The 15,498-nt window shown below is 41.6% G+C and overlaps 1 pseudogene across 1 annotated transcript in view; it reads right to left on the bottom strand.

Moving 5' to 3' along the window:
* The window catches only part of LOC308252563 (phosphofurin acidic cluster sorting protein 2-like), a 39,563-nt pseudogene that overhangs the window by 5,619 nt on the left and 18,446 nt on the right, over positions 1-15,498 (bottom strand). The window lies entirely within an intron of this gene.

Genomic DNA, 15,498 nt, shown 5'->3' with positions numbered 1-15,498 from the left:
CCACAACTAGAGAGGTGAAGAAAGCGCATTGAGACCAGTAAGAGGTGCAGAGGCGAGGAAAGTGCTGGCACCTGGATGTGCTGCTCTTTAAACCAGGAGATAAAAGCTCCAGCTTGCTCTGAACTCCAGTTCCCGGCGAGACTCTGGGGGATCCAGGTACATATGGGGTGAAACTGCACTGTCTGGCATTGGGACAGGAACACGAGGGCAGCTTACTCTTAGAGATGCCCGCAGCGATCATTGTTCCTGCATGGGGGGCGCAGGACTCAGAGAACCTGGGAAGTTCCAGTTCAGGGCAGCCATTGCTGTTTGCTCTGTCCTGGTGATTCTCAGAGACCCTGCCCCATGCCATTTACAACCCCACCCAAGCTGTGTGCAGCAGCTTTTGCATATGAATGGCCTGTCCTTTTGCCTAAAACAAACTACAGCTGGGTCAGAGAGACCCAGAGATTCCAAAAGAAGGCCCACCACCTGGCAGCAGCAGTGGCCTTGCTTCACAGCTGGGCCTTGTCTGGGCACTTCCAAACCCCATACAAAGAGGAGGAATCTGCAGATGTCTCTGTAGCTCCTGCTGGGCGGCCCCAGACAATGACTGACCTTGCACCTCCTTGGAGATCCAAGAGCCAGTGTACCCAGTGGTCAGAGTGAGACCATACTGGATTACAACTCTTCACATCCCTAAGAGACACACACTCAAGGAGCAGACTCAGTGAGCACCAAAGCCCCACGGAAGCAAGTTCTGCCCCGTAAGGGTGTGTCCTGTGCAACAGATCTTCCAGTGTAGACACAGCTGGTCATCACAGCCTATTGGCCTGGAGGTCAATTCGTCCCAGTGATATCAACAGCAATCAAGGGTTAACTACAACAAGGCGGTGCAAACAGCCCCGAAAGGGGTGCACCAAGAGTGTCCACCTCGGGTGACTGGGGAGGCTGAACCACTGAGCCCTATAGGACAATAACCACACGAGGCCACTCTATCAACTCAAGGAGACTTAGCAGCTACCCAGTACATAGAAACAAACACAGGGAAGCAGCAAAAATGTGGAGACAAAGAAACAAGTCACAAATGAAAGAAATGGATAAAAACAAAATACTGGATATAGAGTTCAAAGCCACAGTTATAAGGTTACTCAAGAATCTTCTAGAAACCTCAGAGAAGTTTAGTGAGAACCTCAAGGATACGAAAAAGGACCAATCAGAAATAAAGTATACACTGACAGAAATTAAGAATAATATACAGAGATCCAACAGCAGACTAGAGAATCCCAAGAATCAAGCCAAAGATTTGAAATACGAAGAAGCAAAATACACCCAACTGGAAAAGCAAAATGAAAAAAAGAATCCAAAAATATGAAGATAGTGTAAGGAGCCTCTGGGACAACTTCAAGCATACCAACATCCAAATTATGGGGGTGCCAGAAGAAGAGAGAGAGCAAGATATTGAAAACCTATTTGAAGAAATAATGACAGAAAACTTCCCCTACCTGGTGAAAGAAATAGACTTACAAGTCCAGGAAGTGCAGAGAACACCAAACAAAAGGAATCTAAAGAGGACCACAACAAGACGCATCACGATTAAAATGCCAAGGGCAAAAGACAAAGAGAGAATCTTAAAAGCAGCAAGAGAAAAACAGTTAGTTACCTACAAGGGAGTACCCATACGACTGTCAGCTGATTTCTCAACAGAAACTATGCAGGCCAGAAGAGAGTGGCAAGAAATATACAAAGTGATGAATAGCAAGAACCTACAACCAAGATTACGCAGCAAAGCTATCATTCAGAATTGAAGGTCAGATAAAGAGCTTCACAGACAAGAAAAAGTAAATGAGTTCATCACCACCAAACCAGTATTATATGAAATGATGAAGGGTATTCTCTAAGAAGAGAAAGAAAAAGGTAAAGATAAAAATTATGAACAACAAAGTGACAACAAATATATGTCTATCAACAAGTGAATCTAAAAATCAAGTGAATAAAAAATCTGAAGAACAGATAAACTGGTGAATATAATAGAATCAGGGGCATAGAAAGGGAATGGACTGACAATTCTCGGGGGGGAAGGAGGTGTGGGGGGTGCGGGAAGAGATTGGACAAAAAGCTTATACCTATGGACAAGGACAATGAGGGGGGTGGGGGTCAGGGCATGGGGTGGGGTGGGAACTGAGTGGAGGGGAGCTATGGGGGGAAAAAGAGAAACAACTGTAATAATCTGAACAATAAAGATTTATTTTTAAAAAATGAAATTTCAGAGATTATCTCTGAACTCTCCTGAAGCTAATAAATGCTAACACCCCATCTCCCCCTTCTATAGCACTTCCACTCCATCTTTTGCTCTCTGAGCTTCCTTGTCCAGACGTGTTCTTTCCCTTCCCTTCTTCATTCCTCTTCTGTCTCCTCCACTACCACTCCCTACTGACTTAAGGGAAAATGAGAATAGGACTCCTACCAGCTCCCTTTGGAGAAAAGCTGCTCTCAGCCAGGGAGGAACCAGCAATTGTTCTCGATTTTCTCTATGGCCCTGATTGGTTCACAAAGAAATTTCACTGTTAGAACATGTAATCCTGGCTATTCTAACCTATCCCAATTAATATACTCCTGGTGCCTGGGAGCAAAAGCAACAGAATTACTAAATAAGGGTGTAAGAAAACTCCTGTAGAGAAGTCTGTCCACTTGAAGGATTATAGGAAACTGAAATAGGATTTAGAAAAAGTAAACAAACACAAACAAGCATAGGTTGCTCCAAGTGTGTTTCACCTTCTCACTGATACTTTGGCAGAATTTTAAATTATCATTAAAAAGGAAGCCACTGCGCTAGCCAGTTTGGCTCAGGAGATAGAGTACCTGAGTGCAGACTGAAGGGTCCCATGTTTGATTCTGGTCAAGGGCACAAGCCCAGGATGCGGGCTCTATCCCCAGTAGGAGGCGTGCAGGAGTCAGCCAATTAATGATTCTCTCTCATCATTGATGTTTCTATCTCTCTCTCCCTCTCCCTTCTTCTCTGAATTCAATAAAAATCTATTTTAAAAATGGGGGGAGGGGAGAAGCCACTAAGTACCCTGTATATACTACGGTTGCTTTATTTGTTCTTAACCGCGCCCAATTGCTTTCACCATCTAAATAAAGCTTCCCTACAAATGTCTGTTTTTTAATCAAAACCTGTTTCCTTCCAACTAGGGAATGTCATGGGAATATATATATATTTATATATTTATATGGGTTGCTTATCAAATCTTCCCCAATTCACCTGTTAAATGAGTGGGGGGTTTTCTTTTTAATGAAATCAGTGATGCTTATATATGCTTTTTCCAGAATAGTTACATATATACTCAGAATAAGTGAACCAGATACTGAACCAAAAGGGAAATTAATGATTTTAAAGGAACCTTGCAGGAGGAAACTAAGCTTGAGATTGACCGAACGTTTGCTAATCATCTTTTCTTCATTATTATCTTCCACGAGAGCCTGAGAGATGGCTTCACAGGGTCCCCACCCTACTCAGAATGGCCCCAAACAGCCCAAACACCTGCCTGTAACACTTGGCTTGCTCTTCTGTCTCTCTATAAATGGGGAACCAGCCCACAGTGACTTGAGAATCCTCTTTTGGGGTACATATTCACCAAATGGGAGAAACTTGACCCTGAGTCCTTCAAGAAAGAATCCAACCTTCTTTTGTTACACCACCTACCTGGTCCCAATATAAAGTGGGTGATAGAGAGGTTTCACAACATTAATTTCAAGACTATCTTGCAGCTAGGACCTGTTTTGCCATTCCCAAGGGAGATAGACAGAGGTTTCATATACCTGAAAGCCTTTATTCCTCTCAGAGGTATGTGCTTTCTGGAAACTAGAAAAATGTACCCAAATAGAAAGAAACATTCAAAAAATGAGTGAATGATTTGGTCAGTCCCTTGCCAACATTTGAGTGGCAACCCAGTCCCTGAGGTATTGAAAATGACTATCCTTATTTCACAAATGAAGTTTTCAAGGGGCCAGAGGTTTGGCTCTAGAAACAATTCAAAGCCCATCAACTCCTTTTACCTTCCACAAACCTCCCCTATTCATTTCAGAGGCTTGTAGATAATTGGCTTTATGCAACCAAAGTCCCAGAACCTTTGAAGTGGAAATACCTGAGTTCACCAAGACCTCTTGTCTAGGCCATTTTTAAAAATACAAATCTCTGGAAGATATGTCTTATCCCAATAGAAAAAAAATATCTTACCCACCTACACAAATCACTTTAGCTTATTTCAACTATTTCTTTCTAACTTAGTAAGTTTTAATGAAAGTTATAGAATATCTAGATATTTTGAAATAACATGAAATACTGAAACATTGATTGCTAGACAAGTCTTAAATTCCCCTGCTTTTGGGTTTTTTATTACAGGTCTGTAAAATTGATTTGGAGCTATTGACGTAATGTTTTGTGCTTTGTTGAAGGTGTGTTTCTTTTTTTTTTTTAACTTATTTTGTGTGTTTTTTTTGTTATTGTTTTAATTTAATAAATCTTTATTGTTCAAATTATTACAATTGTTCCTCTTTTTTCCCCATAGCTCCCCTCCACCCAGTTCCCACCCTTCCTCTGCCCTTACCCTCCCCCACTGTCCTCATCCATAGGTGTACGATTTTTGTCTAGGCTCTTCCATCACTCCCCACACCCCTTTTCTCCCGAGAATTATCAGTCCACTCCCTTTCTATGCCCCTGATTCTATTATATTCACCAGTTTATTCTGTTCATCAGATTTTTTTATTCACTTGATTTTTAGATTCACTTGTTGATAGATATGTATTTTTCATAATTTTTATCTTTACCTTTTGCTTCTTCTTCCTCTTCTTAAAGAATACCTTTCAGCATTTCATATAATACTGGTTTGGTGGTGATGAACTCCTTTAGCTTTTTCTTATCTGTGAAGCTCTTTATCTGCCCTTCAATTCTGAATGATAGATTTGCTGGGCAGAGTAATCTTGGTTGTAGGTTCTTGCTCTTCATCACTTTGAAAATTTCTTGCCACTCACGTCTGGCCTGCATAGTTTCTGTTGAGAAATCAGCAGACAGCTGTATGGGTGCTCCCCTTGTAGGTAACTAACTGTTTTTCTCTTGCTGCTTTTAAGATTCTCTCTTTGTCTTTTGCCCTTGGCATTTTAATTGTGATGTGTCTTGGTGTGGTCCTCTTTGGATTCCTTTTGTTTGGGGTTCTCTGTGCTTCCTGGACTTGTAAGTCTATTTCTTTCACCAGGTGGGGGAGGTTTTCGGTCCTTATTTCTTCAAATAGGTTTTCAGTATCTTGCTCTCTCTCTTCTTCTGGCACCCCCATAATTCTGATGTTGGTACACTTGAAGTTGTCCTAGAGGATCCTTACACTATCTTCATATTTTTGGATTTTTTTTTTCTTTTTGCTTTTCCGGTTGAGTGTTTTTTGCTTCTTCGTATTTCAAATCTTTGACTTGATTCTTGTGAACCTCTAGTCTGCTGTTAGATCTCTGTATAATATTTTTTATTTCAGTCAGTGTATGTTTAATTTCTAGTTGGTCCTTTTTCATATCCTCAAGGGTCTTGCTAAATTTATTGGCCTTTTCTAGAAAATTCTTGAAAAACCTTATATGTTTTGAACTCTATATCCAGTCGTTTGCTTTCCTCCATTTCTTTCATTTGTGATCTGTTTCTTTGTCTCCGCATTTTGGCTGCTTCCCTGAGTTGATAGAGTGGCTTTGTGTGCTAGGTGTCCTATAGGGCCAGTGGCTCAGCCTCCCCAGTTACCTGAGGTGGACACTCTTGGTGCACCACTTTGTGGGCTGTGTGCACAATCTTGCTGTATTTAAGCCTTGATTGTTACTGGTATCACGGGGAGGAATTGACCTCCAGGCCAAATGGCTGTGAGGATCAGCTGTGTCTTCGCTGGGAGAATTTCTGTGCTGGAGACACCCTTATGAGAAAAGACTTGCAAAAGCCTCTGTGCTCAGCTTGGATGGGGCAGAGTCTCAGGGCAGAGCAGACAGCATTGGTTTCCTGTCAGCCCTGCCCTAATAGGCCCCTGTGTCTCAGTGTCCCATGGTAATCGCTGCAAGCGCCTCTGAGGGAAAGCCGCCCTCAAGTTCCACCTGCTGCCAGACAGTCCAGTTTCTCCCTGAATGAGTCTGGGTCCCCAGAGTCTCTCCTGGAACTGGAGTTCAGTGCAGTAGGGAACTTTTGTCTCCCTCCAGATTGAAAAAGCCAGCCGCGTATTCAGTGGCCCGCCCTCACCACACCCATGCGCCTCAGTACCTCTGCCTTCCGCAGTTCCTCTGAGTCTCAGTATACTTTTCTCTTTCCTGACAGTCCAGTTTCACCCCTTATGAGTCTGGGTCCCCAGAGCCTCACCCGGAACTGGAGTTCAGCGCAGTTGGGAGCTTTTGTCTCCCTCCCACTTGAGAAAGCCAGCCGCACACTCAGTTGTCAGTCCTCTCCGCGCGTGCGTCTCAGTACCTCTGCCTCCAGCAGTTCCTCTGAGTCTCAGTGTGCTTTTCTCTACCCTTCTAGTTGTAGAATTTTCACTCAGCCAACCTTGCTGTGGTTCTGGATGATGTCCGTTTTGTCTTTTAGTTGTAGTTTTGAAATTGTTGTGCGAGGCAGCAGTTTAGGTGTTTACCTATGCCGCCATCTTGGTTTCTCCTCCCAAAGGTGTGTTTCTTGAACATGAGAGTGTGATTAAAATATGTTCATCAACATCAATCTAAGGAATGCTGGTTGTTCACTTTTGTGCTTATCACTGGAAATTAAGGCTCCTAAGAGTTAAAAGTTCCAGTTAAGTTGGAAGAAATTATATAGTTGTGCTAATACAAGGGTTGAGGTATGGGGAGTCATATTTGAAGGAAAAGCACAAATGTAATTTTCTCTAAGGATAGTGATTTCTGAATGGGTAAGAAGGTTTGTGAAATTTCATGAAATCTTTGTAAAAGGGGGTACAGGCTATAAACTTTTGTGAAAGTTTTATATAAAATATTCTTGTATTTTCTCTGAAAAAAATTATGTGTATAGCCTTTATGTGATATGTTTTCATCTATGTGATATGTGTGGTGAATTTTCAGCCTCCAGATGTCATTAGTAGGATACAATCTTTTACCTAAAAGATTAAATACTTATGTAAATTAAGGTGAATTCTGTAGTCTGGACAAAATATTTAATATTAAAACTGTTTGTAAGTATGATTCATGTCTTTAGAGTTATTACCATAAGCCTGTGTTTGCTTTACTTAGATTTACAAAAAGTACAAGGTATAATCTTTTGCATATGTATATTTGACAACCTTCCTAAAGTTCCCATTTTAAGAGACCTTTTTAAAAAATATATATTTTATTAATTATTTACAGAGAGGAAGGGAGAGAGATAGAGAACTAGAAACATAAATGAGAGAGAAACATCGATCAGCTGCCTCCTGCACACCTCCTACTGGGGATGCACCTGCAACCAAGATACATGCCCTTGACCGGAATCTAACCTGGGACCCTTCTGTCCACAGGCCGCTGATCTATCCACTGATCGAAACCGGTTAGGGCTTAAAAGACTTTTTAAACAAAAGATGGCTGTGTTGGCAAGGATGCAGAGAAAAAGGAACTCTTTTGCACTGCTGGTGGAATGCAGACTGGTGCAGCAACTGTGGAGAACAGTATAGAGTTTCCTCAAAAAACTAAAAATGTAACTCCCATTTGACCTAGAGATCCCACTTCTAGGAATATATCCCAAGAAACTAGAAACACGAATCAGAAAGGATATATGCACCCCTATGTTCATAGCAGCAGAATTCGCCATAGCTAAGATTTGGAAACAGCCTAATGCCCATCAGCAGATGAGTGGATTAAAAAACTGTGGTACATCTACACAATGGAATACTATGTTGCAGTAAAAAAGAAGGAGGTCCTACCATTTGCAACAACATGGATGGAGATGGAGAGCATTATGCTAAGTGAAATAAGCCAGGCAGAAAAAGATAAATGTCACATGATCTCACTCATTTGTGGAATATAATCAACGGCATAGACTGATGAACAAGAACAGATCCAGAGACTGAGAAATGTGGATCAGAACCTCAAACCTCAGGGAAGGAGGTGGTTGGTGGGATAAGGGAGAGAGATCAACCAAGGGACTTGTGTGCATGCATATGAGCCTAATCAATGGATGCAGACAACAAGCGGGTGGGGCATGAGTGGGGGGTGGGAGGTAATGGGGGAATAAGGACACATATGTAAAAAAATAATAATAAAAATAATTTTTTTAAAAAAAGATGGCTTTGAGTTAATTCCAATGGGCCCTGGAATACCTCAAGGATATATTCTCTCTCCTTATTAAAGGGCCATTGTTGAACTGAATTAGTCCTACTTAATATGCTTGAAATTACTTGAGAAGCTTTGCCAAATTAAAAAATGAAAACAACTGTGCTATTTGTGTACATATATTTTTATTAAAATGGATGTTCTAAAGATTTCAACCTGTCCTAGGAAGGAACATAGAAAGATTCAAAGAAAAGTTCAAATTGGAAACTCTCAGATGTAACAGGGGTCTTGGTATCAACGACACCAGGCCAGCCAAGAGGGATGGTTCCCTATGAGGGCATCTGGCAATGGGACTCTGGTTATTTGTGGCTCAAACATTGGAAGTTTATGAATTATACCCAATGCTCAATACAAGAAGCCATGGACAATGTTTTAAAATCTTACATATTATTTGTTCTTTTTATATTACAATTGTGAATTGAATCCAAATATATACATATACTTACATATTTTCATATTATTCTCTGTCATTTTATAGTAATTATTATTTTCCAAAAATCATTGCCTTGAAATGTTATAGTTTACAAAAAAAGCAAAGTTTATCAATTGCATTACAATCAAAACTATAACCATGCCACTTTGTTTTGTCATTCGTAGTTATTGTTTTATTCTAATGAATTTTCAAATATGTTACATCTATAGAAAAATCCATGAAAAGGACTCTGACTTACTCTAAATTACAGGTTTCTAAGCAGGTCACATCTTTGAACTGAATGAAGAAGTATAGAATTCTAAGGAATAACTGAATTCATGAAAATACTGGCAAATAATCAGGATAAACAAAAAAAAATGGGTATGGAACTAAATGAAGTGAAGATGATTATTGTTGTTATGACTCTGTTTAAAATACTGCTGATTTTTAAATCTTTTTGATTTCCAAATGTAAGGGAAACTAAAAGCAGACATTCTATATTACTATCAATGACTCACTAAGGTTATAGGCCTGAAATGAGTGACATTCATTTCATAGTACTCCCAAGAGACAAAGACTTTAAAGACCAAAACTTACAACCAGGAAATTTTTACTTATTGAAACATTAATTAAAGACTCTCTCCAATGTGGAAAAAAAGGGTGTTACCTTATCAGATGCCTAAGCACAAATGGACATCTGTCTCTGACACTGGCCTCCATCCACCATGGAGATTGAAGACTTTTCAAGGGTGAGAAACCACTGGCCATGGGGGCTGACAGCTATCCCAAGAAGTCAACAAGGCCTGGATGCTCACAAATTACTGCTGCTCAAACCTTGTTCTTCTGTCTCCTAATTGTTATTGATTAAATGTACATCAACTGACTTTATATTGTTATGACCCTCTTTATGGTTTCCTAATGGAAACAATATCTGTCTCCCCAGGCCCCTCCCTTATTACACATGAAAAGTTGAATTTGGATACCTGCTAATTTTTCCCATCTACTAGACAATGACATTCTGATGATCAGTTATGATAACGAAAGAGTAGAGAGTCTTAATTCATCTGGCCAAACATAGCATAAGTACAAGTGACAGTGGATGAAGGAGGAAAACATATACTTAGCTTAATGAACCATTATGATAATGCATGCAAAGGGTTTTTTGGTTGGCTGAGATGCTTATTCCCCTCAGTCTAGCACTAGATATTTTCTATTCCTAAATGGTGTTACTGCTTTAATACTGTTGCTTTTGTTCTTGGTATGGAAATATTATACTCGATGCAAAATACTAAAACTTAAGACAAGCAGCCAAAGGACCCTGCTCATGGTAGCTCAAAATTTAAAATTGATCCGGAATATTTTGTAACAAGGACATAGAGGATCTCATGGCCTCCCATTCACCTGCCTTTTATTTTGAATAATAATAAAAATTACACCTTGAAAGCCATTTAAGTTTATTTAAGGTCTTGCCTCATCCCCAATGATCCATTGTTCAGCAAGACAAAACACTAACACTGATCATCAATGCATAATGTGTATTGATTTATGAACAAAAGGAGAATGTGTGGACTAAAAAAGGGGCCACATGCTAACCTGAATACGTCAGGGAAGTCCTGTGTGGAGTCCTTGCAAACTCAGAGACCTTAAGTAATTACAAAGGATGGTCTGAAATTAAAACACTAACTCAATGGAGCTCATGGTGGGTAGTCATGTCGTAGTCTGGCATCTTCCCTGACAAAGGTCCATCTTTACCCTAACAGAGTCTATGTACTGCCTTTTTGCATCTATGATAACATGTCTTTGGATTATCAAAGGAATCTTCCTTATTTTGGACAACTCATGCACAGGCACCACTCTGTGCTCTGCAGAGATCACAAATCCCTTCGTTGTTATAGAGTTCATTGTTGACTTGAAGCTGTCCTACATCCACCTATGGAAGTATGTGCCTATCATTGTACCGGTGATCCAATCACAGAAGTTTCCACACTTTGCTTTCTCCTGTCTGCCTAATCTATCACCCATGGATTTCATGTGACCCACATATGTCTGCACTTTGCTTGTAACTTATAACATAAGGTGCAAAATTGTCATTCTCCCGTGCGTTCTCTCAACCCATTGAGATTTTGCTCTCTGGCAATTGTCGACACTTTGGATCAAATAAAGGCACAAAACTTTTTCACAGCTTTGAAAGTTTTTCACATTGATAAGAGAAAAGGTTCTTGGCAGGAAAAGTAGAATTGGAGGTAAGGAATATGAAACACATTAGTATCTTAGGTCATTTTCTTAGCAGAGGACAGACAGCACATGCTGTATTAACAGTGTCACCGTGTGATTTCTGACAAAACATCCCAATGTAAGATGAGACACAGAGGCTTTTCGTGGGGTGGAGGGTCTGGATATTAGGACATGTGGATTGTTCAAGGTGGCACCGTTGTCATGGCAACAGATGGTTATAAGGTCCAGGTCCCACAGAAATGAAGACATGAATCGCCGTGATAACCAGTCCCCGTCCTGGTACAATGTGCAGCTCAGGGAGGCCCCAGCTCCTGACCTGGAGGATACAGGGACCCAGATCCCTTTGGGAACTGGACACTAGGAGGGATCTTAGGGGAGTAGCAGGGTGCCTTCTGGAACTCAGGTCCTGTTGACACCCAGGGGTTCTGGAGTCTGGATCAACTGGGCACCTATACTCACCCTGCGGCCATGCTGCACGCTGGAGGAGGTATGGGGCACCTGCGCCTCCTGCAGGGGCATGGAGTTGAGGACCCCATCTGTCAGCTCCTCTCTGTTCTCCTGTGCGGAGCTCTGTAAAGACAGTTCCCAGTCACCAGGGGAAAGCCTCAGAGCCCTGTTTTGCTGGTTCTGTGACCCCTGTGACCCTCCACTCCAGACACACACACACACACTGTGATCTGCTGAGACCTCCACTGGCAAGGAAAAGGCGTGACAGCCTGAGGACTAGGACTCCCATTGGCACAGATAGAGACCCCTCTAGAAGCCCATCTCCAACTACCTGCCCTGCCCTACCCTGGGGTGTGATCACAGCAGGATCTCTAGGTCAGTGGTTCTCAACCTTTCTAATGCCGCGACCCTTTAATACAGTTCCTCCTTTGTGGTGACCACCAACCATAAAATTATGTTCGTTGCTACTTCATAACTGTAATTTTGCTACTGTTAATGAATCGTAATGTAAATACCTGTGTTTTTTGATGGTTTTAGGCTCTAAAGCAGCGGTTCTCAACCTGTGGGTCGCAACCCACAGGTTGAGAACCACTAGCAGGGTCGCCTAAGACCACTGGAAAACACAGATATTTACATTACGATTCATAACAGTAGCAAAATTACAGTTATGAAGTAGCAACGAAAATAATTTTATGGTTGGGGTCACCACAACATGAGGAACTGTATTAAAGGGTCGCGGCATTAGAAAGATTGAGAACCACTGCTCTAGGTGATCCGCTGCCCCAAAAACTGTTCCTGCCCCAGGGGTCTCCCTTCAGGTCCCTCTTCCCACCACATGAAGGCAAGGCATGTGGGCTGCACAGGGATGGCCCACAGAGGAGGCTGGCCTGGCGTGAATGGGTCTGACCCAGGCCACCTTCTCTTACCTGACGGGATCTACTTGAAAACGGCCAGAGGTGTCGGGCACGAGTGTTGAACCGTCTACAGAGTCTGGAACAACTCTCACTGCAGGGTCTCTGGGAACCAGAGCCCTGATAACTGGGAACACAACAAGAGAACATCTTGAACTGTCAACCGTCTTTTGCCAAGTGAGTGGCAGTTGGGCAGTTGCTAGAAAGTGGGTGCCTGGTTACGGGGGTTCCAAGTTCTATTAGGAAGTGACCTCACTTCCTGGGATTGCCACCCCCCCCAACACCCCTCACCTAATAACAGCTATAGATAGTCCTGTGGACTGCTGACTGCTCACCCACCTTCTCCATGGAATACCAACAGTGTACACAGTGACACCAACACACCCCTCTCCACAGCCCCTAGAAGATCTGGCTATAGCCAAGGTCCCAGATTTGAGGAGACAGACCTGGGCTAAGACTCAACCCCTCATTTTTACCTCTTCTTGATCCTGGATAAGTCACTGTACCTGTCAGGGCCTGTCTCTCCCCTGCCTGCACAATGGGTTATTGCAGCATGTGCTTCTTAGCGATGTTCAGGCTCATGAGGGGGAGTAGCTATCAAGTAGGAGGAGGACTGTCACAGGCAAATGTGCCTCCAAACTCTTTTTCTTCCTATTGTCACCTCCTCGGTGTCTGCTTTTCTTCTGTCTGTGCGCACACACACACAAGAGCTAGTGCTAGGTTGTATTGTGTTAACAGAGCCCTGAATCTCAGTGGTTTGCAGCAGCAAAGGTTAATTTGATAGCCATGTGACTTCAATGATCTGATGGATCTAAAAAGAGTTCCTGTCTTTTGGATTGTTCATCTTTTCTCTTCTTGTAAGGATAACAGTAAGGACTTCCAAGCTCTTATATGTCAGAGTGGAAACCAGAAGTCAATGTTTTATTTGACAATGGCCTGTGGTGGACATGACTTCCAATTCCCCCTTTCTAATAGCTGCCAATTTCCACATCCAGCTCGTTTTGGGGTGTGTGGGTCAGGGCCCCAGAGTGGAGGTATCAGCACATTTCTTTGGTCAGACCACAGTGATGATGGTTGTATGTGGACATGTGACTTCAGTGAGTTTAATAAGATTCTTTATACTTGTGACCAGAAGAAAATTCTGGATGTTCTCAACTAAATTAGAGCAGCCAGCGAGTGAGAGAAAGAGACAGAGCTGTTCGCCTGTAATAGTTGGGAGCCAGTGGACTGAAGGGTCTTGGGTTTGATTCCAGTTAAGGGTACATACTCAGTTGCAGGCTAGATCCTTAGCCCTGGTCTGGGCAAGCGAAGTAGGCAGCCAATCAATGTCTCTCTTTCTCACATCAATGTTTCTCTCTCTCTGTCTTCCTCCCTCCCTCCCAATCTCTCTAAAAACCAAGGGAAACTTATCCTTGGGTGAAAATTAACTAAAAATATTTTTAGTGAGAAGAATGGCACTGCCACTTGCATTGAAACCTCAGGCATGTTAGCTGAGTTCATTAAGGCTTGTTTTTTTTCACGTGAAAGATGAGTTGCAAGAATAAAATTGAGTAATAAAGTGCTTAACATAAAGAGTTGGCATGTGGTGGGCACTCAATATATATTGCCCATTACTATTATAAATACAATAGAGGCCTGATGCACAAAATTCATGCAAAGGGCTTGGCTCTCGCAGCTACTCACAGCACCGGCTTCATCAGGAATGTCGTCTGGACAGTCATTCGGCTGTTCGGTCTAATTAGTATATTAGCTCTTTATTATATAGGATATGTATGTAAACAATCATCAGGTGGAAATACAAAGTGTGACATCGACAAAATAATCTAAAGCAGTAAGATGTTAACAGGAATTGCCCAGGGCCTTCCAATGCTCTATTTCTCCATTTAATCATAAATGCACGGACTTACTAATTTCTGGATAGAAAGATAAAATATCGCAAAGGCACATGTTCTCCTGATTTAGTCTAAAATTCACTTATTTGAAGTAAAAATCATAACAGGATTTTGGAGAAACAAAAAATATTCTAAACCTTATCTAAAAATAAATATGCAAACAAATCAGCAAACAGTTGAAAAGAATATAAGGGGACTTGCTCTGTCAAATAGACAGGATTCTCAAGCAGTGCGGAATGGGTGCTGGAGTGAGCAGGCCACGGGAGCTGGGCAGCGACATCAGGAACAGGGCCGAGCATACGTGGGACTGAGTGGATCATTATGGAGGCCCTTTGGCAATAAATAGCACTGTGACAGCTGCTCAGTTATTGAGGGGAAAACTTTATTTATTTTTAAATATATTTTTATTGATTTTTTACAGAGAGGAAGGGAGAGGGATTGAGAGTTAGAAACATCGATCAGCTGCCTCCTGCACACCCCGCACTGGGGATGTACCTGCAACCAAGGTACATGCCCTTGACTGGAATCGAACCTGGGACCCTTCAGTCCGCAGGCTGACGCTCTATCCACTGAGCCAAAACAATTGGGGGATTGAGGGGAAAACTTTAGATCAATATTTCAGATCTTACAGAAAACATTTAAATGTATTTTAAATTAATACATTTTCCTGTGCCTTTTTCCTTTTGAAAATCTAATGCATTTGGAATTAAAATTTTAAAAATAAAAAATGAGAGAATATAAATAGACTCTATTTAATGCCATGATATAGAGATAGAGAACACTTTCCACATGTTGATGTCTTTTTTGGGTGAGATGTAAAGGAGAAAAAAGTCAGTCCTATGAAGTCCTGAACAAAGAGCCTTGCAGACAGAGAGGTGTGTGTGCAAAGGCCCTGAGGTGGGGAAGAGCTCACTGGGTTGAAGGAATGAAATAGGGCCAGTGTGGCTGGAGTAAAGAGGAGAGTATGAGACAGGAAGTTGTGCAGGCCAAAGGGGTGCAGAGCCTGCAGAGTCTTGTTCAGGCTGTAAAATTTATTCCAAGTGCAATGAGGCCTTTTAGAGGGTTTCAAGTGAAAGACATTTAGCATCTTTCCATTTGTATTTGACAATAGTACTTTAATAATCAGATATGGCTGTTGCATTTTTGATCAGACGCTTTTTCAGTGCCTATCACTTTTTATTAACTTTTATTAAGATACGTTTTTAAATTTTAGAATATTCATTCCTAGGTTTAATTTTCTAAAAAACCTACAGCATCTGAGAAATTTATTTTTTTATTTTTAATTTAAGTATAGTTG

This window comes from Plecotus auritus (assembly GCF_963455305.1).
Source record: "Plecotus auritus genome assembly, chromosome: 7".
Taxonomy (NCBI): Eukaryota; Metazoa; Chordata; class Mammalia; order Chiroptera; family Vespertilionidae; genus Plecotus; species Plecotus auritus.
The sequence above is the reverse complement of the archived record's forward strand: the minus strand, read 5'-3'. Positions and strand labels throughout refer to the sequence as shown.